This window comes from Schistocerca piceifrons, chromosome 1 (assembly GCF_021461385.2).
Source record: "Schistocerca piceifrons isolate TAMUIC-IGC-003096 chromosome 1, iqSchPice1.1, whole genome shotgun sequence".
In the NCBI taxonomy this organism is placed as follows: Eukaryota; Metazoa; Arthropoda; class Insecta; order Orthoptera; family Acrididae; genus Schistocerca; species Schistocerca piceifrons.
This window is the reverse complement of record NC_060138.1, coordinates 26,305,600-26,330,788: the sequence shown is the minus strand read 5'-3', so window position 1 is coordinate 26,330,788 and position 25,189 is coordinate 26,305,600.

The window sequence follows — 25,189 nt, the reverse complement described above, 5'->3', positions numbered from 1 at the left end:
TCCTCTGGGTGCCCAGTAGTTGGTTTCTGACGTACCACAAAATGATTCCTGCCATCCTCCCACCGTCCCATTGAGATGGTGGCACAGAAGTTTCGTCGCGATTAATATCTGGAGGCCTCATGCACTCTTCTCCGCCAGAGACTAGCACGGCCGTTGTCGCCACATGGCGGCACTCCTGGGGCTTCAATGCATGTATCCGATGCACCACTGTCTGTTTTCTGTAACCGTAGCACTCTCCCATTGAAGAAGAGTTGTACAGTTTGCGTCGCTACTAAATACTCGGAACTCTATAACTGCTTATATTGAGGAGATTAACAAAGTTGCTGTTGGCTCATTTAATCTCCTCTGGGTGCCCAGTAGTTGGTTTCTGACGTACCACAAAATGATTCCTGCCATCCTCCCACCGTCCCATTGAGATGGTGGCACAGAAGTTTCGTCGCGATTAATATCTGGAGGCCTCATGCTCTCTTCTCCGCCAGAGACTAGCACGGCCGTTGTCGCCACATGGCGGCACTCCTGGGGCTTCAATGCATGTATCCGATGCAACACTGTCTGTTTTCTGTAACCGTAGCACTCTCCCATTGAAGAAGAGTTGTACAGTTTGCGTCGCTACTAAATACTCGGAACTCTATAACTGCTTATATTGAGGAGATTAACAAAGTTGCTGTTGGCTCATTTAATCTCCTCTGGGTGCCCAGTAGTTGGTTTCTGACGTACCACAAAATGATTCCTGCCATCCTCCCACCGTCCCATTGAGATGGTGGCACAGAAGTTTCGTCGCGATTAATATCTGGAGGCCTCATGCACTCTTCTCCGCCAGAGACTAGCACGGCCGTTGTCGCCACATGGCGGCACTCCTGGGGCTTCAATGCATGTATCCGATGCAACACTGTCTGTTTTCTGTAACCGTAGCACTCTCCCATTAAAGAAGAGTTGTACAGTTTGCGTCGCTACTAAATACTCGGATCTCTATAACGCCTTATATTGAGGAGATTAACAAAGTTGCTGTTGGCTCATTTAATCTCCTCTGGGTGCGCAATAGTTGGTTTCTGACGTACCACAAAATGATTCCTACCATTCCCCCACCGTCCCATTGAGATGGTGGCACAGAAGTTTCGTCGCGATTAATATGTGGAGGCCTCATGCACTCTTCTCCGCCAGAGACTAGCACGGCCGTTGTCGTCACATGGCGGCACTCCTGGGGCTTCAATGCATCTATACGATGCACCACTGTCTGTTTTCTGTAACCGTAGCACTCTCCCATTAAAGAAGAGTTGTACAGTTTGCGTCGCTACTAAATACTCGGAACTCTATAACTGCTTATATTGAGGAGATTAACAAAGTTGCTGTTGGCTCATTTAATCTCCTCTGGGTGCGCAATAGTTGGTTTCTGACGTACCACAAAATGATTCCTGCCATCCTCCCACCGTCCCATTGAGATGGTGGCACAGAAGTTTCGTCGCGATTAATATCTGGAGGCCTCATGCACTCTTCTCCGCCAGAGACTAGCACGGCCGTTGTCGCCACATGGCGGCACTCCTGGGTCTTCAGTGCATGTATCCGATGCACCACTGTCTGTTTTCTGCAACCGTAGCACCCTCCCATTGAAGAAGAGTTGTACAGTTTGCGTCGCTACTAAATACTCGGAACTCTATAACTGCTTATATTGAGGAGATTAACAAAGTTCCTGTTGGCTCATTTAATCTCCTCTGGGTGCGCAATAGTTGGTTTCTGACGTACCACAAAATGATTCCTACCATTCCCCCACCGTCCCATTGAGATGGTGGCACAGAAGTTTCGTCGCGATTAATATCTGGAGGCCTCATGCACTCTTCTCCGCCAGAGACTAGCACGGCCGTTGTCGCCACATGGCGGCACTCCTTGGGCTTCAATGCATGTATCCGATGCAACACTGTCTGTTTTCTGTAACCGTAGCACTCTCCCATTGAAGAAGAGTTGTACAGTTTGCGTCGCTACTAAAAACTCGGAACTCTATAACTGCTTATATTGAGGAGATTAACAAAGTTGCTGTTGGCTCATTTAATCTCCTCTGGGTGCGCAATACTTGGTTTCTGACGTACCACAAAATGATTCCTGCCATCCTCCCACCGTCCCATTGAGATGGTGGCACAGAAGTTTCGTCGCGATTAATATCTGGAGGCCTCATGCACTCTTCTCCGCCAGAGACTAGCACGGCCGTTGTCGCCACATGGCGGCACTCCTGGGGCTTCAATGCATGTAGCCGATGCACCACTGTCTGGTATCTGCAACCGTAGCACCCTCCCATTGAAGAAGAGTTGTACAGTTTGCGTCGCTACTAAATACTCGGAACTCTAAAACTGCTTATATTGAGGAGATTAACAAAGTTCCTGTTGGCTCATTTAATCTCCTCTGGGTGCGCAATAGTTGGTTTCTGACGTACCACAAAATGATTCCTACCATTCCCCCACCGTCCCATTGAGATGGTGGCACAGAAGTTTCGTCGCGATTAATATCTGGAGGCCTCATGCACTCTTCTCCGCCAGAGACTAGCACGGCCGTTGTCGCCACATGGCGGCACTCCTTGGGCTTCAATGCATGTATCCGATGCAACACTGTCTGTTTTCTGTAACCGTAGCACTCTCCCATTGAAGAAGAGTTGTACAGTTTGCGTCGCTACTAAATACTCGGAACTCTATAACTGCTTATATTGAGGAGATTAACAAAGTTGCTGTTGGCTCATTTAATCTCCTCTGGGTGCGCAATAGTTGGTTTCTGACGTACCACAAAATTATTCCTGCCATCCTCCCACCGTCCCATTGAGATGGTGGCACAGAAGTTTCGTCGCGATTAATATCTGGAGGCCTCATGCACTCTTCTCCGCCAGAGACTAGCACGGCCGTTGTCGCCACATGGCGGCACTCCTGGGGCTTCAATGCATGTATCCGATGCACCACTGTCTGTTTTCTGCAACCGTAGCACCCTCCCATTAAAGAAGAGTTGTACAGTTTGCGTCGCTGCTAAATACTCGGATCTCTATAACGGCTTATATTGAGGAGACTAACAAAGTTCCTGTTGGCTCATTTAATCTCCTCTGGGTGCGCAATAGTTGGTTTCTGACGTACCACAAAATGATTCCTACCATTCCCCCACCGTCCCATTGAGATGGTGGCACAGAAGTTTCGTCGCGATTAATATCTGGAGGCCTCATGCACTCTTCTCCGCCAGAGACTAGCACGGCCGTTGTCGCCACATGGCGGCACTCCTTGGGCTTCAATGCATGTATCCGATGCACCACTGTCTGTTTTCTGCAACCGTAGCACCCTCCCATTGAAGAAGAGTTGTACAGTTTCCGTCGCTACTAAATACTCGGAACTCTATAACTGCTTATATTGAGGAGATTAACAAAGTTCCTGTTGGCTCATTTAATCTCCTCTGGGTGCCCAATAGTTGGTTTCTGACGTTTCACAAAATGATTCCTGCCATCCTCCCACCGTCCCATTGAGATGGTGGCACAGAAGTTTCGTCGCGATTAATATCTGGAGGCCTCATGCACTCTTCTCCGCCAGAGACTAGCACGGCCGTTGTCGCCACATGGCGGCACTCCTGGGGCTTCAATGCATGTATCCGATGCACCACTGTCTGTTTTCTGTAACCGTAGCAGTCTCCCATTGAAGAAGAGTTGTACAGTTTGCGTCGCTACTAAATACTCGGATCTCTATAACGGCTTATATTGAGGAGTTTAACAAAGTTGCTGTTGGCTCATTTAATCTCCTCTGGGTGCGCAATAGTTGGTTTCTGACGTACCACAAAATGATTCCTACCATTCCCGCACCGTCCCATTGAGATGGTGGCACAGAAGTTTCGTCGCGATTAATATCTGGAGGCCTCATGCACTCTTCTCCGCCAGAGACTAGCACGGCCGTTGTCGCCACATGGCGGCAGTCCTGGGGCTTCAATGCATGTATCCGATGCACCACTGTCTGTTTTCTGCAACCGCAGCACTCTCCCATTAAAGAAGAGTTGTACAGTTTGCGTCGCTGCTAAATACTGGGATCTCTATAAGGGCTTATATTGAGGAGATTAACAAAGTTGCTGTTGGCTCATTTAATCTCCTCTGGGTGCGCAATACTTGGTTTCTGACGTACCACAAAATGATTCCTGCCATCCTCCCACCGTCCCATTGAGATGGTGGCACAGAAGTTTCGTCGCGATTAATATCTGGAGGCCTCATGCACTCTTCTCCACCAGAGACTAGCACGGCCGTTGTCGCCACATGGCGGCACTCCTGGGGCTTCAATGCATGTATCCGATGCACCACTGTCTGTTTTCTGCAACCGTAGCACCCTCCCATTAAAGAAGAGTTGTACAGTTTGCGTCGCTGCTAAATACTCGGATCTCTATAACGGCTTATATTGAGGAGATTAACAAAGTTGCTGTTGGCTCATTTAATCTCCTCTGGGTGCGCAATAGTTGGTTTCTGACGTACCACAAAATGATTCCTACCATTCCCCCACCGTCCCATTGAGATGGTGGCACAGAAGTTTCGTCGTGATTAATATCTGGAGGCCTCATGCACTCTTCTCCGCCAGAGACTAGCACGGCCGTTGTCGCCACATGGCGGCACTCCTGGGGCTTCAATGCATGTATCCGATGCACCACTGTCTGTTTTCTGCAACCGTAGCACCCTCCCATTAAAGAAGAGTTGTACAGTTTGCGTCGCTGCTAAATACTCGGATCTCTATAACGGCTTATATTGAGGAGATTAACAAAGTTGCTGTTGGCTCATTTAATCTCCTCTGGGTGCGCAATACTTGGTTTCTGACGTACCACAAAATGATTCCTGCCATCCTCCCACCGTCCCATTGAGATGGTGGCACAGAAGTTTCGTCGCGATTAATATCTGGAGGCCTCATGCACTCTTCTCCGCCAGAGACTAGCACGGCCGTTGTCGCCACATGGCGGCACTCCTTGGGCTTCAATGCATGTATCCGATGCACCACTGTCTGTTTTCTGCAACCGTAGCACCCTCCCATTGAAGAAGAGTTGTACAGTTTGCGTCGCTACTAAATACTCGGAACTCTATAACTGCTTATATTGAGGAGATTAACAAAGTTCCTGTTGGCTCATTTAATCTCCTCTGGGTGCCCAATAGTTGGTTTCTGACGTACCACAAAATGATTCCTGCCATCCTCCCACCGTCCCATTGAGATGGTGGCACAGAAGTTTCGTCGCGATTAATATCTGGAGGCCTCATGCACTCTTCTCCGCCAGAGACTAGCACGGCCGTTGTCGCCACATGGCGGCACTCCTGGGGCTTCAATGCATGTATCCGATGCACCACTGTCTGTTTTCTGTAACCGTAGCAGTCTCCCATTGAAGAAGAGTTGTACAGTTTGCGTCGCTACTAAATACTCGGATCTCTATAACGGCTTATATTGAGGAGATTAACAAAGTTGCTGTTGGCTCATTTAATCTCCTCTGGGTGCGCAATAGTTGGTTTCTGACGTACCACAAAATGATTCCTACCATTCCCGCACCGTCCCATTGAGATGGTGGCACAGAAGTTTCGTCGCGATTAATATCTGGAGGCCTCATGCACTCTTCTCCGCCAGAGACTAGCACGGCCGTTGTCGCCACATGGCGGCAGTCCTGGGGCTTCAATGCATGTATCCGATGCACCACTGTCTGTTTTCTGCAACCGTAGCACTCTCCCATTAAAGAAGAGTTGTACAGTTTGCGTCGCTGCTAAATACTGGGATCTCTATAAGGGCTTATATTGAGGAGATTAACAAAGTTGCTGTTGGCTCATTTAATCTCCTCTGGGTGCGCAATACTTGGTTTCTGACGTACCACAAAATGATTCCTGCCATCCTCCCACCGTCCCATTGAGATGGTGGCACAGAAGTTTCGTCGCGATTAATATCTGGAGGCCTCATGCACTCTTCTCCACCAGAGACTAGCACGGCCGTTGTCGCCACATGGCGGCACTCCTGGGGCTTCAATGCATGTATCTGATGCACCACTGTCTGTTTTCTGCAACCGTAGCACCCTCCCATTAAAGAAGAGTTGTACAGTTTGCGTCGCTGCTAAATACTCGGATCTCTATAACGGCTTATATTGAGGAGATTAACAAAGTTGCTGTTGGCTCATTTAATCTCCTCTGGGTGCGCAATAGTTGGTTTCTGACGTACCACAAAATGATTCCTACCATTCCCCCACCGTCCCATTGAGATGGTGGCACAGAAGTTTCGTCGTGATTAATATCTGGAGGCCTCATGCACTCTTCTCCGCCAGAGACTAGCACGGCCGTTGTCGCCACATGGCGGCACTCCTGGGGCTTCAATGCATGTATCCGATGCACCACTGTCTGTTTTCTGCAACCGTAGCACCCTCCCATTAAAGAAGAGTTGTACAGTTTGCGTCGCTGCTAAATACTCGGATCTCTATAACGGCTTATATTGAGGAGATTAACAAAGTTGCTGTTGGCTCATTTAATCTCCTCTGGGTGCGCAATACTTGGTTTCTGACGTACCACAAAATGATTCCTGCCATCCTCCCACCGTCCCATTGAGATGGTGGCACAGAAGTTTCGTCGCGATTAATATCTGGAGGCCTCATGCACTCTTCTCCGCCAGAGACTAGCACGGCCGTTGTCGCCACATGGCGGCACTCCTGGGGCTTCAATGCATGTATCCGATGCACCACTGTCTGTTTTCTGCAACCGTAGCACCCTCCCATTAAAGAAGAGTTGTACAGTTTGCGTCGCTGCTAAATACTCGGATCTCTATAACGGCTTATATTGAGGAGATTAACAAACTTGCTGTTGGCTCATTTAATCTCCTCTGGGTGCGCAATAGTTGGTTTCTGACGTACCACAAAATGATTCCTGCCATCCTCCCACCGTCCCATTGAGATGGTGGCACAGAAGTTTCGTCGCGATTAATATCTGGAGGCCTCATGCACTCTTCTCCGCCAGAGACTAGCACGGCCGTTGTCGCCACATGGCGGCACTCCTGGGGCTTCAATGCATGTATCCGATGCACCACTGTGTGTTTTCTGTAACCGTAGCAGTCTCCCATTGAAGAAGAGTTGTACAGTTTGCGTCGCTACTAAATACTCGGATCTCTATAACGGCTTATATTGAGGAGATTAACAAAGTTGCTGTTGGCTCATTTAATCTCCTCTGGGTGCGCAATAGTTGGTTTCTAACGTACCACAAAATGATTCCTACCATTCCCCCACCGTCCCATTGAGATGGTGGCACAGAAGTTTCGTCGCGATTAATATCTGGAGGCCTCATGCACTCTTCTCCGCCAGAGACTAGCACGGCCGTTGTCGCCACATGGCGGCACTCCTTGGGCTTCAATGCATGTATCCGATGCACCACTGTCTGTTTTCTGTAACCGTAGCACTCTCCCATTAAAGAAGAGTTGTACAGTTTGCGTCGCTGCTAAATACTCGGATCTCTATAACGGCTTATATTGAGGAGATTAACAAAGTTGCTGTTGGCTCATTTAATCTCCTCTGGGTGCGCAATACTTGGTTTCTGACGTACCACAAAATGATTCCTGCCACCCTCCCACCGTCCCATTGACATGGTGGCACAGAAGTTTCGTCGCGATTAATATCTGGAGGCCTCAAGCACTCTTCTCCGCCAGAGACTGGCACGGCCGTTGTCGCCACATGGCGGCACTCCTGGGGCTTCAATGCATGTATCCGATGCACCACTGTCTGTTTTCTGCAACCGTAGCACCCTCCCATTGAAGAAGAGTTGTACAGTTTGCGTCGCTACTAAATACTCGGAACTCTATAACTGCTTATATTGAGGAGATTAACAAAGTTGCTGTTGGCTCATTTAATCTCCTCTGGGTGCCCAATAGTTGGTTTCTGACGTACCACAAAATGATTCCTGCCATCCTCCCACCGTCCCATTGAGATGGTGGCACAGAAGTTTCGTCGCGATTAATATCTGGAGGCCTCATGCACTCTTCTCCGCCAGAGACTAGCACGGCCGTTGTCGCCACATGGCGGCACTCCTGGGGCTTCAATGCATGTATCCGATGCACCACTGTCTGTTTTCTGTAACCGTAGCACTCTCCCATTGAAGAAGAGTTGTACAGTTTGCGTCGCTACTAAATACTCGGAACTCTATAACTGCTTATATTGAGGAGATTAACAAAGTTGCTGTTGGCTCATTTAATCTCCTCTGGGTGCGCAATAGTCGGTTTCTGACGTACCACAAAATGATTCCTGCCATCCTCCCACCGTCCCATTGAGATGGTGGCACAGAAGTTTCGTCGCGATTAATATCTGGAGGCCTCATGCACTCTTCTCCGCCAGAGACTAGCACGGCCGTTGTCGCCACATGGCGGCACTCCTGGGGCTTCAATGCATGTATCCGATGCACCACTGTCTGTTTTCTGTAACCGTAGCACTCTCCCATTGAAGAAGAGTTGTACAGTTTGCGTCGCTACTAAATACTCGGAACTCTATAACTGCTTATATTGAGGAGATTAACAAAGTTGCTGTTGGCTCATTTAATCTCCTCTGGGTGCGCAATAGTTGGTTTCTGACGTACCACAAAATGATTCCTGCCATCCTCCCACCGTCCCATTGAGATGGTGGCACAGAAGTTTCGTCGCGATTAATATCTGGAGGCCTCATGCACTCTTCTCCGCCAGAGACTAGCACGGCCGTTGTCGCCACATGGCGGCACTCCTTGGGCTTCAATGCATGTATCCGATGCACCACTGTCTGTTTTCTGTAACCGTAGCACTCTCCCATTAAAGAAGAGTTGTACAGTTTGCGTCGCTGCTAAATACTCGGATCTCTATAACGGCTTATATTGAGGAGATTAACAAAGTTGCTGTTGGCTCATTTGATCTCCTCTGGGTGCGCAATAGTTGGTTTCTGACGTACCACAAAATGATTCCTACCATTCCCCCACCGTCCCATTGAGATGGTGGCACAGAAGTTTCGTCGCGATTAGTATCTGGAGGCCTCATGCACTCTTCTCCGCCAGAGACTAGCACGGCCGTTGTCGCCACATGGCGGCACTCCTTGGGCTTCAATGCATGTATCCGATGCACCACTGTCTGTTTTCTGTAACCGTAGCACTCTCCCATTAAAGAAGAGTTGTACAGTTTGCGTCGCTGCTAAATACTCGGATCTCTATAACGGCTTATATTCAGGAGATTAACAAAGTTGCTGTTGGCTCATTTATCTCCTCTGGGTGCGCAATAGTTGGTTTCTGACGTACCACAAAATGATTCCTACCATTCCCCCACCGTCCCATTGAGATGGTGGCACAGAAGTTTCGTCGCGATTAATATCTGGAGGCCTCATGCACTCTTCTCCGCCAGAGACTAACACGGCCGTTGTCGCCACATGGCGGCACTCCTGGGGCTTCAATGCATGTATCCGATGCACCACTGTCTGTTTTCTGTAACCGTAGCACTCTCCCATTAAAGAAGAGTTGTACAGTTTGCGTCGCTACTAAATACTCGGATCTCTATAACGGCTTATATTGAGGAGATTAACAAAGTTGCTGTTGGCTCATTTAATCTCCTCTGGGTGCGCAACAGTTGGTTTCTGACGTACCACAAAATGATTCCTACCATTCCCCCACCGTCCCATTGAGATGGTGGCACAGAAGTTTCGTCGCGATTAATATCTGGAGGCCTCATGCACTCTTCTCCGCCAGAGACTAGCACGGCCGTTGTCGCCACATGGCGGCACTCCTGGGGCTTCAATGCATGTATCCGATGCACCACTGTCTGTTTTCTGTAACCGTAGCACTCTCCCATTAAAGAAGAGTTGTACAGTTTGCGTCGCTACTAAATACTCGGATCTCTATAACGGCTTATATTGAGGAGATTAACAAAGTTGCTGTTGGCTCATTTAATCTCCTCTGGGTGCGCAATAGTTGGTTTCTGACGTACCACAAAATGATTCCTACCATTCCCCCACCGTCCCATTGAGATGGTGGCACAGAAGTTTCGTCGCGATTAATATCTGGAGGCCTCATGCACTCATCTCCGCCAGAGACTAGCACGGCCGTTGTCGCCACATGGCGGCACTCCTGGGGCTTCAATGCATGTATCCGATGCACCACTGTCTGTTTTCTGTAACCGTAGCACTCTCCCATTGAAGAAGAGTTGTACAGTTTGCGTCGCTACTAAATACTCGGAACTCTATAACTGCTTATATTGAGGAGATTAACAAAGTTGCTGTTGGCTCATTTAATCTCCTCTGGGTGCGCAATAGTTGGTTTCTGACGTACCACAAAATGATTCCTACCATTCCCCCACCGTCCCATTGAGATGGTGGCACAGAAGTTTCGTCGCGATTAATATCTGGAGGCCTCATGCACTCTTCTCCGCCAGAGACTAGCACGGCCGTTGTCGCCACATGGCGGCACTCCTGGGGCTTCAATGCATGTATCCGATGCACCACTGTCTGTTTTCTGTAACCGTAGCACTCTCCCATTGAAGAAGAGTTGTACAGTTTGCGTCGCTACTAAATACTCGGAACTCTATAACTGCTTATATTGAGGAGATTAACAAAGTTGCTGTTGGCTCATTTAATCTCCTCTGGGTGCGCAATAGTTGGTTTCTGACGTACCACAAAATGATTCCTACCTTCCCCCACCGTCCCATTGAGATGGTGGCACAGAAGTTTCGTCGCGATTAATATCTGGAGGCCTCATGCACTCTTCTCCGCCAGAGACTAGCACGGCCGTTGTCGCCACATGGCGGCACTCCTGGGGCTTCAATGCATGTATCCGATGCACCACTGTCTGTTTTCTGTAACCATAGCACTCTCCCATTGAAGAAGAGTTGTACAGTTTGCGTCGCTACTAAATACTCGGAACTCTATAACTGCTTATATTGAGGAGATTAACAAAGTTGCTGTTGGCTCATTTAATCTCCTCTGGGTGCGCAATAGTTGGTTTCTGACGTACCACAAAATGATTCCTACCATTCCCCCACCGTCCCATTGAGATGGTGGCACAGAAGTTTCGTCGCGATTAATATCTGGAGGCCTCATGCACTCTTCTCCGCCAGAGACTAGCACGGCCGTTGTCGTCACATGGCGGCACTCCTTGGGCTTCAATGCATGTATCCGATGCACCACTGTCTGTTTTCTGTAACCGTAGCACTCTCCCATTAAAGAAGAGTTGTACAGTTTGCGTCGCTGCTAAATACTCGGATCTCTATAACGGCTTATATTGAGGAGATTAACAAAGTTGCTGTTGGCTCATTTAATCTCCTCTGGGTGCGCAATAGTTGGTTTCTGACGTACCACAAAATGATTCCTACCATTCCCCCACCGTCCCATTGAGATGGTGGCACAGATGTTTCGTCGCGATTAATATCTGGAGGCCTCATGCACTCTTCTCCGCCAGAGACTAGCACGGCCGTTGTCGCCACATGGCGGCACTCCTGGGGCTTCAATGCATGTATCCGATGCACCACTGTCTGTTTTCTGTAACCGTAGCACTCTCCCATTGAAGAAGAGTTGTACAGTTTGCGTCGCTACTAAATACTCGGATCTCTATAACGGCTTATATTGAGGAGATTAACAAAGTTGCTGTTGGCTCATTTAATCTCCTCTGGGTGCGCAATACTTGGTTTCTGACGTACCACAAAATGATTCCTACCATTCCCCCACCGTCCCATTGAGATGGTGGCACAGAAGTTTCGTCGCGATTAATATCTGGAGGCCTCATGCACTCTTCTCCGCCAGAGACTAGCACGGCCGTTGTCGCCACATGGCGGCACTCCTTGGGCTTCAATGCATGTATCCGATGCACCACTGTCTGTTTTCTGTAACCGTAGCACTCTCCCATTGAAGAAGAGTTGTACAGTTTGCGTCGCTACTAAATACTCGGATCTCTATAACGGCTTATATTGAGGAGATTAACAAAGTTGCTGTTGGCTCATTTAATCTCCTCTGGGTGCGCAATAGTTGGTTTCTGACGTACCACAAAATGAATCCTGCCACCCTCCCACCGTCCCATTGACATGGTGGCACAGAAGTTTCGTCGCGATTAATATCTGGAGGCCTCATGCACTCTTCTCCGCCAGAGACTAGCACGGCCGTTGTCGCCACATGGCGGCACTCCTGGGGCTTCAATGCATGTATCCGATGCACCACTGTCTGTTTTCTGTAACCGTAGCACTCTCCCATTGAAGAAGAGTTGTACAGTTTGCGTCGCTACTAAATACTCGGATCTCTATAACGGCTTATATTGAGGAGATTAACAAAGTTGTTGTTGGCTCATTTAATCTCCTCTGGGTGCCCAGTAGTTGGTTTCTGACGTACCACAAAATGATTCCTGCCGTCGTCCCACCGTCCCATTGACATGGTGGCACAGAAGTTTCGTCGCGATTAATATCTGGAGGCCTCATGCACTCTTCTCCGCCAGAGACTAGCACGGCCGTTGTCGCCACATGGCGGCACTCCTGGGGCTTCAATGCATGTATCCGATGCACCACTGTCTGTTTTCTGTAACCGTAGCACTCTCCCATTGAAGAAGAGTTGTACAGTTTGCGTCGCTACTAAATACTCGGATCTCTATAACGGCTTATATTGAGGAGATTAACAAAGTTGCTGTTGGCTCATTTAATCTCCTCTGGGTGCCCAGTAGTTGGTTTCTGACGTACCACAAAATGATTCCTGCCGTCCTCCCACCGTCCCATTGACATGGTGGCACAGAAGTTTCGTCGCGATTAATATCTGGAGGCCTCATGCACTCTTCTCCGCCAGAGACTAGCACGGCCGTTGTCGCCACATGGCGGCACTCCTGGGGCTTCAATGCATGTATCCGATGCACCACTGTCTGTTTTCTGTAACCGTAGCACTCTCCCATTGAAGAAGAGTTGTACAGTTTGCGTCGCTACTAAATACTCGGATCTCGATAACGGCTTATATTGAGGAGATTAACAAAGTTGCTGTTGGCTCATTTAATCTCCTCTGGGTGCCCAGTAGTTGGTTTCTGACGTACCACAAAATGATTCCTGCCGTCCTCCCACCGTCCCATTGACATGGTGGCACAGAAGTTTCGTCGCGATTAATATCTGGAGGCCTCATGCACTCTTCTCCGCCAGAGACTAGCACGGCCGTTGTCGCCACATGGCGGCACTCCTGGGGCTTCAATGCATGTATCCGATGCACCACTGTCTGTTTTCTGTAACCGTAGCACTCTCCCATTGAAGAAGAGTTGTACAGTTTGCGTCGCTACTAAATACTCGGATCTCTATAACGGCTTATATTGAGGAGATTAACAAAGTTGCTGTTGGCTCATTTAATCTCCTCTGGGTGCCCAGTAGTTGGTTTCTGACGTACCACAAAATGATTCCTGCCGTCCTCCCACCGTCCCATTGACATGGTGGCACAGAAGTTTCGTCGCGATTAATATCTGGAGGCCTCATGCACTCTTCTCCGCCACAGACTAGCACGGCCGTTGTCGCCACATGGCGGCACTCCTGGGGCTTCAATGCATGTATCCGATGCACCACTGTCTGTTTTCTGTAACCGTAGCACTCTCCCATTGAAGAAGAGTTGTACAGTTTGCGTCGCTACTAAATACTCGGATCTCGATAACGGCTTATATTGAGGAGATTAACAAAGTTGCTGTTGGCTCATTTAATCTCCTCTGGGTGCCCAGTAGTTGGTTTCTGACGTACCACAAAATGATTCCTGCCGTCCTCCCACCGTCCCATTGACATGGTGGCACAGAAGTTTCGTCGCGATTAATATCTGGAGGCCTCATGCACTCTTCTCCGCCAGAGACTAGCACGGCCGTTGTCGCCACATGGCGGCACTCCTGGGGCTTCAATGCATGTATCCGATGCACCACTGTCTGTTTTCTGTAACCGTAGCACTCTCCCATTGAAGAAGAGTTGTACAGTTTGCGTCGCTACTAAATACTCGGATCTCTATAACGGCTTATATTGAGGAGATTAACAAAGTTGCTGTTGGCTCATTTAATCTCCTCTGGGTGCCCAGTAGTTGGTTTCTGACGTACCACAAAATGATTCCTGCCGTCCTCCCACCGTCCCATTGACATGGTGGCACAGAAGTTTCGTCGCGATTAATATCTGGAGGCCTCATGCACTCTTCTCCGCCAGAGACTAGCACGGCCGTTGTCGCCACATGGCGGCACTCCTGGGGCTTCAATGCATGTATCCGATGCACCACTGTCTGTTTTCTGTAACCGTAGCACTCTCCCATTGAAGAAGAGTTGTACAGTTTGCGTCGCTACTAAATACTCGGATCTCTATAACGGCTTATATTGAGGAGATTAACAAAGTTGCTGTTGGCTCATTTAATCTCCTCTGGGTGCGCAATACTTGGTTTCTGACGTACCACAAAATGATTCCTGCCACCCTCCCACCGTCCCATTGACATGGTGGCACAGAAGTTTCGTCGCGATTAATATCTGGAGGCCTCATGCACTCTTCTCCGCCAGAGACTAGCACGGCCGTTGTCGCCACATGGCGGCACTCCTGGGGCTTCAATGCATGTATCCGATGCACCACTGTCTGTTTTCTGTAACCGTAGCACTCTCCCATTGAAGAAGAGTTGTACAGTTTGCGTCGCTACTAAATACTCGGATCTCTATAACGGCTTATATTGAGGAGATTAACAAAGTTGCTGTTGGCTCATTTAATCTCCTCTGGGTGCGCAATACTTGGTTTCTGACGTACCACAAAATGATTCCTGCCGTCCTCCCACCGTCCCATTGAGATGGTGGCACAGAAGTTTCGTCGCGATTAATATCTGGAGGCCTCATGCACTCTTCTCCGCCAGAGACTAGCACGGCCGTTGTCGCCACATGGCGGCACTCCTGGGGCTTCAATGCATGTATCCGATGCACCACTGTCTGTTTTCTGTAACCGTAGCACTCTCCCATTGAAGAAGAGTTGTACAGTTTGCGTCGCTACTAAATACTCGGATCTCTATAACGGCTTATATTGAGGAGATTAACAAAGTTGCTGTTGGCTCATTTAATCTCCTCTGGGTGCGCAATACTTGGTTTCTGACGTACCACAAAATGATTCCTGCCACCCTCCCACCGTCCCATTGACATGGTGGCACAGAAGTTTCGTCGCGATTAATATCTGGAGGCCTCATGCACTCTTCTCCGCCAGAGACTAGCACGGCCGTTGTCGCCACATGGCGGCACTCCTGGGGCTTCAATGCATGTATCCGATGCACCACTGTCTGTTTTCTGTAACCGTAGCACTCTCCCATTGAAGAAGAGTTGTACAGTTTGCGTCGCTACTAAATACTCGGATCTCTATAACGGCTTATATTGAGGAGATTAACAAAGTTGCTGTTGGCTCATTTAATCTCCTCTGGGTGCGCAATACTTGGTTTCTGACGTACCACAAAATGATTCCTGCCGTCCTCCCACCGTCCCATTGAGATGGTGGCACAGAAGTTTCGTCGCGATTAATATCTGGAGGCCTCATGCACTCTTCTCCGCCAGAGACTAGCACGGCCGTTGTCGCCACATGGCGGCACTCCTGGGGCTTCAATGCATGTATCCGATGCACCACTGTCTGTTTTCTGTAACCGTAGCACTCTCCCATTGAAGAAGAGTTGTACAGTTTGCGTCGCTACTAAATACTCGGATCTCTATAACGGCTTATATTGAGGAGATTAACAAAGTTGCTGTTGGCTCATTTAATCTCCTCTGGGTGCGCAATACTTGGTTTCTGACGTACCACAAAATGATTCCTGCCACCCTCCCACCGTCCCATTGACATGGTGGCACAGAAGTTTCGTCGCGATTAATATCTGGAGGCCTCATGCACTCTTCTCCGCCAGAGACTAGCACGGCCGTTGTCGCCACATGGCGGCACTCCTGGGGCTTCAATGCATGTATCCGATGCACCACTGTCTGTTTTCTGTAACCGTAGCACTCTCCCATTGAAGAAGAGTTGTACAGTTTGCGTCGCTACTAAATATTCGGATCTCTATAACGGCTTATATTGAGGAGATTAACAAAGTTGCTGTTGGCTCATTTAATCTCCTCTGGGTGCGCAATACTTGGTTTCTGACGTACCACAAAATGATTCCTGCCACCCTCCCACCGTCCCATTGACATGGTGGCACAGAAGATTCGTCGCGATTAATATCTGGAGGCCTCATGCACTCTTCTCCGCCAGAGACTAGCACGGCCGTTGTCGCCACATGGCGGCACTCCTGGGGCTTCAATGCATGTATCCGATGCACCACTGTCTGTTTTCTGTAACCGTAGCACTCTCCCATTGAAGAAGAGTTGTACAGTTTGCGTCGCTACTAAATACTCGGATCTCTATAACGGCTTATATTGAGGAGATTAACAAAGTTGCTGTTGGCTCATTTAATCTCCTCTGGGTGCCCAGTAGTTGGTTTCTGACGTACCACAAAATGATTCCTGCCGTCCTCCCACCGTCCCATTGACATGGTGGCACAGAAGTTTCGTCGCGATTAATATCTGGAGGCCTCATGCACTCTTCTCCGCCAGAGACTAGCACGGCCGTTGTCGCCACATGGCGGCACTCCTGGGGCTTCAATGCATGTATCCGATGCACCACTGTCTGTTTTCTGTAACCGTAGCACTCTCCCATTGAAGAAGAGTTGTACAGTTTGCGTCGCTACTAAATACTCGGATCTCTATAACGGCTTATATTGAGGAGATTAACAAAGTTGCTGTTGGCTCATTTAATCTCCTCTGGGTGCGCAATACTTGGTTTCTGACGTACCACAAAATGATTCCTGCCACCCTCCCACCGTCCCATTGACATGGTGGCACAGAAGTTTCGTCGCGATTAATATCTGGAGGCCTCATGCACTCTTCTCCGCCAGAGACTAGCACGGCCGTTGTCGCCACATGGCGGCACTCCTGGGGCTTCAATGCATGTATCCGATGCACCACTGTCTGTTTTCTGTAACCGTAGCACTCTCCCATTGAAGAAGAGTTGTACAGTTTGCGTCCCTACTAAATACTCGGATCTCTATAACGGCTTATATTGAGGAGATTAACAAAGTTGCTGTTGGCTCATTTTATCTCCTCTGGGTGCCCAATACTTGGTTTCTGACGTACCACAAAATGATTCCTGCCGTCCTCCCACCGTCCCATTGACATGGTGGCACAGAAGTTTCGTCGCGATTAATATCTGGAGGCCTCATGCACTCTTCTCCGCCAGAGACTAGCACGGCCGTTGTCGCCACATGGCGGCACTCCTGGGGCTTCAATGCATGTATCCGATGCACCACTGTCTGTTTTCTGTAACCGTAGCACTCTCCCATTGAAGAAGAGTTGTACAGTTTGCGTCGCTACTAAATACTCGGATCTCTATAACAGCTTATATTGAGGAGATTAACAAAGTTGCTGTTGGCTCATTTAATCTCCTCTGGGTGCGCAATACTTGGTTTCTGACGTACCACAAAATGATTCCTGCCGTCCTCCCACCGTCCCATTGACATGGTGGCACAGAAGTTTCGTCGCGATTAATATCTGGAGGCCTCATGCACTCTTCTCCGCCAGAGACTAGCACGGCCGTTGTCGCCACATGGCGGCACTCCTGGGGCTTCAATGCATGTATCCGATGCACCACTGTCTGTTTTCTGTAACCGTAGCACTCTCCCATTGAAGAAGAGTTGTACAGTTTGCGTCGCTACTAAATACTCGGATCTCTATAACGGCTTATATTGAGGAGATTAACAAAGTTGCTGTTGGCTCATTTAACCTCCTCTGGGTGCGCAATACTTGGTTTCTGACGTACCACAAAATGATTCCTGCCACCCTCCCACCGTCCCATTGACATGGTGGCACAGAAGTTTCGTCGCGATTAATATCTGGAGGCCTCATGCACTCTTCTCCGCCAGAGACTAGCACGGCCGTTGTCGCCACATGGCGGCACTCCTGGGGCTTCAATGCATGTATCCGATGCACCACTGTCTGTTTTCTGTAACCGTAGCACTCTCCCATTGAAGAAGAGTTGTACAGTTTGCGTCGCTACTAAATACTCGGATCTCTATAACGGCTTATATTGAGGAGATTAACAAAGTTGCTGTTGGCTCATTTAATCTCCTCTGGGTGCGCAATACTTGGTTTCTGACGTACCACAAAATGATTCCTGCCACCCTCCCACCGTCCCATTGACATGGTGGCACAGAAGTTTCGTCGCGATTAATAGCTGGAGGCCTCATGCACTCTTCTCCGCCAGAGACTAGCACGGCCGTTGTCGCCACATGGCGGCACTCCTGGGGCTTCAATGCATGTATCCGATGCACCACTGTCTGTTTTCTGTAACCGTAGCACTCTCCCATTGAAGAAGAGTTGTACAGTTTGCGTCGCTACTAAATACTCGGATCTCTATAACGGCTTATATTGAGGAGATTAACAAAGTTGCTGTTGGCTCATTTAATCTCCTCTGGGTGCGCAATACTTGGTTTCTGACGTACCACAAAATGATTCCTGCCACCCTCCCACCGTCCCATTGACATGGTGGCACAGAAGTTTCGTCGCGATTAATATCTGGAGGCCTCATGCACTCTTCTCCGCCAGAGACTAGCACGGCCGTTGTCGCCACATGGCGGCACTCCTGGGGCTTCAATGCATGTATCCGATGCACCACTGTCTGTTTTCTGTAACCGTAGCACTCTCCCATTGAAGAAGAGTTGTACAGTTTGCGTCGCTACTAAATACTCGGATCTCTATAACGGCTTATATTGAGGAGATTAACAAAGTTGCTGTTGGCTCATTTAATCTCCTCTGGGTGCGCAATACTTGGTTTCTGACGTACCACAAAATGATTCCTGCCGTCCTCCCACCGTCCCATTGAGATGGTGGCACAGAAGTTTCGTCGCGATTAATATCTGGAGGCCTCATGCACTCTTCTCCGCCAGAGACTAGCACGGCCGTTGTCGCCACATGGCGGCACTCCTGGGGCTTCAATGCATGTATCCGATGCACCACTGTCTGTTTTCTGTAACCGTAGCACTCTCCCATTGAAGAAGAGTTGTACAGTTTGCGTCGCTACTAAATACTCGGATCTCTATAACGGCTTATATTGAGGAGATTAACAAAGTTGCTGTTGGCTCATTTAATCTCCTCTGGGTGCGCAATACTTGGTTTCTGACGTACCACAAAATGATTCCTGCCACCCTCCCACCGTCCCATTGACATGGTGGCACAGAAGTTTCGTCGCGATTAATATCTGGAGGCCTCATGCACTCTTCTCCGCCAGAGACTAGCACGGCCGTTGTCGCCACATGGCGGCACTCCTGGGGCTTCAATGCATGTATCCGATGCACCACTGTCTGTTTTCTGTAACCGTAGCACTCTCCCATTGAAGAAGAGTTGTACAGTTTGCGTCGCTACTAAATACTCGGATCTCTATAACGGCTTATATTGAGGAGATTAACAAAGTTGCTGTTGGCTCATTTAATCTCCTCTGGGTGCGCAATACTTGGTTTCTGACGTACCACAAAATGATTCCTGCCGTCCTCCCACCGTCCCATTGAGATGGTGGCACAGAAGTTTCGTCGCGATTAATATCTGGAGGCCTCATGCACTCTTCTCCGCCAGAGACTAGCACGGCCGTTGTCGCCACATGGCGGCACTCCTGGGGCTTCAATGCATGTATCCGATACACCACTGTCTGTTTTCTGTAACCGTAGCACTCTCCCATTGAAGAAGAGTTGTACAGTTTGCGTCGCTACTAAATACTCGGATCTCTATAACGGCTTATATTGAGGAGATTAACAAAGTTGCTGTTGGCTCATTTAATCTCCTCTGGGTGCGCAATACTTGGTTTCTGACGTACCACAAAATGATTCCTGCCGTCCTCCCACCGTCCCATTGACATGGTGGCACAGAAGTTTCGTCGCGATTAATATCTGGAGGCCTCATGCACTCTTCTCCGCCAGAGACTAGCACGGCCGTTGTCGCCACATGGCGGCCATCCTGGGGCTTCAATGCATGTATCCGATGCACCACTGTCTGTTTTCTGTAACCGTAGCACTCTCCCATTGAAGAAGAGTTGTACAGTTTGCGTCGCTACTAAATACTCGGATCTCTATAACGGCTTATATTGAGGAGATTAACAAAGTTGCTGTTGGCTCATTTAATCTCCTCTGGGTGCGCAATACTTGGTTTCTGACGTACCACAAAATGATTCCTGCCACCCTCCCACCGTCCCATTGACATGGTGGCACAGAAGATTCGTCGCGATTAATATCTGGAGGCCTCATGCACTCTTCTCCGCCAGAGACTAGCACGGCCGTTGTCGCCACATGGCGGCACTCCTGGGGCTTCAATGCATGTATCCGATGCACCACTGTCTGTTTTCTGTAACCGTAGCACTCTCCCATTGAAGAAGAGTTGTACAGTTTGCGTCGCTACTAAATACTCGGATCTCTATAACGGCTTATATTGAGGAGATTAACAAAGTTGCTGTTGGCTCATTTAATCTCCTCTGGGTGCCCAGTAGTTGGTTTCTGACGTACCACAAAATGATTCCTGCCGTCCTCCCACCGTCCCATTGACATGGTGGCACAGAAGTTTCGTCGCGATTAATATCTGGAGGCCTCATGCACTCTTCTCCGCCAGAGACTAGCACGGCCGTTGTCGCCACATGGCGGCACTCCTGGGGCTTCAATGCATGTATCCGATGCACCACTGTCTGTTTTCTGTAACCGTAGCACTCTCCCATTGAAGAAGAGTTGTACAGTTTGCGTCGCTACTAAATACTCGGATCTCTATAACGGCTTATATTGAGGAGATTAACAAAGTTGCTGTTGGCTCATTTAATCTCCTCTGGGTGCGCAATACTTGGTTTCTGACGTACCACAAAATGATTCCTGCCACCCTCCCACCGTCCCATTGACATGGTGGCACAGAAGTTTCGTCGCGATTAATATCTGGAGGCCTCATGCACTCTTCTCCGCCAGAGACTAGCACGGCCGTTGTCGCCACATGGCGGCACTCCTGGGGCTTCAATGCATGTATCCGATGCACCACTGTCTGTTTTCTGTAACCGTAGCACTCTCCCATTGAAGAAGAGTTGTACAGTTTGCGTCCCTACTAAATACTCGGATCTCTATAACGGCTTATATTGAGGAGATTAACAAAGTTGCTGTTGGCTCATTTTATCTCCTCTGGGTGCCCAATACTTGGTTTCTGACGTACCACAAAATGATTCCTGCCGTCCTCCCACCGTCCCATTGACATGGTGGCACAGAAGTTTCGTCGCGATTAATATCTGGAGGCCTCATGCACTCTTCTCCGCCAGAGACTAGCACGGCCGTTGTCGCCACATGGCGGCACTCCTGGGGCTTCAATGCATGTATCCGATGCACCACTGTCTGTTTTCTGTAACCGTAGCACTCTCCCATTGAAGAAGAGTTGTACAGTTTGCGTCGCTACTAAATACTCGGATCTCTATAACAGCTTATATTGAGGAGATTAACAAAGTTGCTGTTGGCTCATTTAATCTCCTCTGGGTGCGCAATACTTGGTTTCTGACGTACCACAAAATGATTCCTGCCGTCCTCCCACCGTCCCATTGACATGGTGGCACAGAAGTTTCGTCGCGATTAATATCTGGAGGCCTCATGCACTCTTCTCCGCCAGAGACTAGCACGGCCGTTGTCGCCACATGGCGGCACTCCTGGGGCTTCAATGCATGTATCCGATGCACCACTGTCTGTTTTCTGTAACCGTAGCACTCTCCCATTGAAGAAGAGTTGTACAGTTTGCGTCGCTACTAAATACTCGGATCTCTATAACGGCTTATATTGAGGAGATTAACAAAGTTGCTGTTGGCTCATTTAACCTCCTCTGGGTGCGCAATACTTGGTTTCTGACGTACCACAAAATGATTCCTGCCACCCTCCCACCGTCCCATTGACATGGTGGCACAGAAGTTTCGTCGCGATTAATATCTGGAGGCCTCATGCACTCTTCTCCGCCAGAGACTAGCACGGCCGTTGTCGCCACATGGCGGCACTCCTGGGGCTTCAATGCATGTATCCGATGCACCACTGTCTGTTTTCTGTAACCGTAGCACTCTCCCATTGAAGAAGAGTTGTACAGTTTGCGTCGCTACTAAATACTCGGATCTCTATAACGGCTTATATTGAGGAGATTAACAAAGTTGCTGTTGGCTCATTTAATCTCCTCTGGGTGCGCAATACTTGGTTTCTGACGTACCACAAAATGATTCCTGCCACCCTCGCACCGTCCCATTGACATGGTGGCACAGAAGTTTCGTCGCGATTAATAGCTGGAGGCCTCATGCACTCTTCTCCGCCAGAGACTAGCACGGCCGTTGTCGCCACATGGCGGCACTCCTGGGGCTTCAATGCATGTATCCGATGCACCACTGTCTGTTTTCTGTAACCGTAGCACTCTCCCATTGAAGAAGAGTTGTACAGTTTGCGTCGCTACTAAATACTCGGATCTCTATAACGGCTTATATTGAGGAGATTAACAAAGTTGCTGTTGGCTCATTTAATCTTCTCTGGGTGCCCAGTAGTTGGTTTCCGACGTACCACAAAATGATTCCTGCCGTCCTCCCACCGTCCCATTGACATGGTGGCACAGAAGTTTCGTCGCGATTAATATCTGGAGGCCTCATGCACTCTTCTCCGCCAGAGACTAGCACGGCCGTTGTCGCCACATGGCGGCACTCCTGGGGCTTCAATGCATGTATCCGATGCACCACTGTCTGTTTTCTGTAACCGTAGCACTCTCCCATTGAAGAAGAGTTGTACAGTTTGCGTCGCTACTAAATACTCGGATCTCTATAACGGCTTATATTGAGGAGATTAACAAAGTTGCTGTTGGCTCATTTAATCTCCTCTGGGTGCGCAATACTTGGTTTCTGACGTACCACAAAATGATTCCTGCCGTCCTCCCACCGTCCCATTGACATGGTGGCACAGAAGTTTCGTCGCGATTAATATCAGGAGGCCTCATGCACTCTTCTCCTCCAGAGACTAGCACGGCCGTTGTCGCCACATGGCGGCACTCCTGGGGCTTCAATGCATGTATCCGATGCACCACTGTCTGTTTTCTGTAACCGTAGCACTCTCCCATTGAAGAAGAGTTGTACAGTTTGCGTCGCTACTAAATACTCGGATCTCTATAACGGCTTATATTGAGGAGATTAACAAAGTTGCTGTTGGCTCATTAAATCTCCTCTGGGTTCGCAATACTTGGTTTCTGACGTACCACAAAATGATTCCTGCCGTCCTCCCACCGTCCCATTGACATGGTGGCACACAAGTTTCGTCGGGATTAATATCTGGAGTCCTCATGCACTCTTCTCCGCCAGAGACTAGCACGGCCGTTGTCGCCACATGGCGGCACTCCTGGGGCTTCAATGCATGTATCCGATGCACCACTGTCTGTTTTCTGTAACCGTAGCACTCTCCCATTGAAGAAGAGTTGTACAGTTTGCGTCGCTACTAAATACTCGGATCTCTATAACGGCTTATATTGGGGAGATTAACAAAGTTGCTGTTGGCTCATTTAATCTCCTCTGGGTGCCCAGTAGCTGGTTTCTGACGTACCACAAAATGATTCCTGCCGTCCTCCCACCGTCCCATTGACATGGTGGCACAGAAGTTTCGTCGCGATTAATATCAGGAGGCCTCATGCACTCTTCTCCTCCAGAGACTAGCACGGCCGTTGTCGCCACATGGCGGCACTCCTGGGGCTTCAATGCATGTATCCGATGCACCACTGTCTGTTTTCTGTAACCGTAGCACTCTCCCATTGAAGAAGAGTTGTACAGTTTGCGTCGCTACTAAATACTCGGATCTCTATAACGGCTTATATTGGGGAGATTAACAAAGTTGCTGTTGGCTCATTTAATCTCCTCTGGGTGCCCAGTAGTTGGTTTCTGACGTACCACAAAATGATTCCTGCCGTCCTCCCACCGTCCCCGCCCCCAGGGGCTCAGCATTCGTTTGCTGGGTACGGGCTTGGCGACCCCCGGGGTTCCTGAGCTGGGGACTGGTAAGCGCCGCCAGTCCCCTGTCACCGTAACCTCTAAGCATACTTCAACGACCACCGTGCGGCGCGGCGGTGGAATGTTGTGTGTCTCAGGGAATGGGGATCTTGGCTTGACCGCCCGGATCGCGAGGATGGAATAAACCTCTATAAAAAACCCCTCAATCTCAAGGTGTGCTGCGCGCTGATGAGATGCATGGCTGTTGAGGTGGAACAGTCGGTAGCGGGCAACCTCTGGGGAACCTGCCGCACCTCAGTTGTATAAGGCTTACCTAGGCACGCGGGGCTATGTCTAGGTGGACTTCTAGTTCCCTAGCTGCTCGTGGGACCGAGATGGATCCTTCGAAATTCTCTTTTCCTCCTCCCAGCGGAAAGGGTGGGCCGCTGGAAGGTTCTAACACCCAGTCTCTTAAGAGGGCCCGTGCAGTCAGTCCCCCTGACTCCGGCGCTTCTTTAAAAAGTCCAGTCTTAGGTAACAGAATGCATTCTGGTAATCCGAATGTGTTTCTCATTGTGAAACGGAAGGAGGGTAGTTTCGAGAAGGTTTCGCCCTTCTATATACAAAAGGGATTGGAGGGAATCTGTGGCTCCTTAAAATCGGTGAAGCGCTTACGTAATGGGACCTTGCTAGTGGAAACTTCCACTTCCCAGCAAGCAACTAACCTCCAATCTGCTAAATGCCTTGGAGAGTATGCCATAGACACCGAACTGCACAGCACCTTGAACTATAGCAAAGGTGTTGTGACATGCCGGGATCTAGCTGATATTCCCAAGGAAGAACTGCAACGTGAGTGGGCTCCGGAAGGTATCGTTGATGTCCAACACATCATGAAGAGGGTTGATGGCGCTCTTGTCAAATCCGACTCCTTTATTCTGACCTTCAGTAGCACAACACTTCCTGAACATGTTAAAGCTGGCTTCCTTCGCCTTAGTGTGAGGCCTTATTTCCCGGCCCCAATGCGCTGTTTCAAATGCCAGCGTTTTGGGCATACCACCTTAGGCTGTAAAGGCGAAGCGACTTGTGGAAACTGTGGTCAGGCTGCTCATGAAGGAGTTGGTTGCTCGTCTCCGGCTAAATGTATTAATTGCTCTGGGAACCACCCTGTTTGGAGTAGGGACTGCCGCATATTTTTCGAGGAACGCAAGGTCCAGGAAATCAAAACAACCAAGCGTATCCCCTATGGT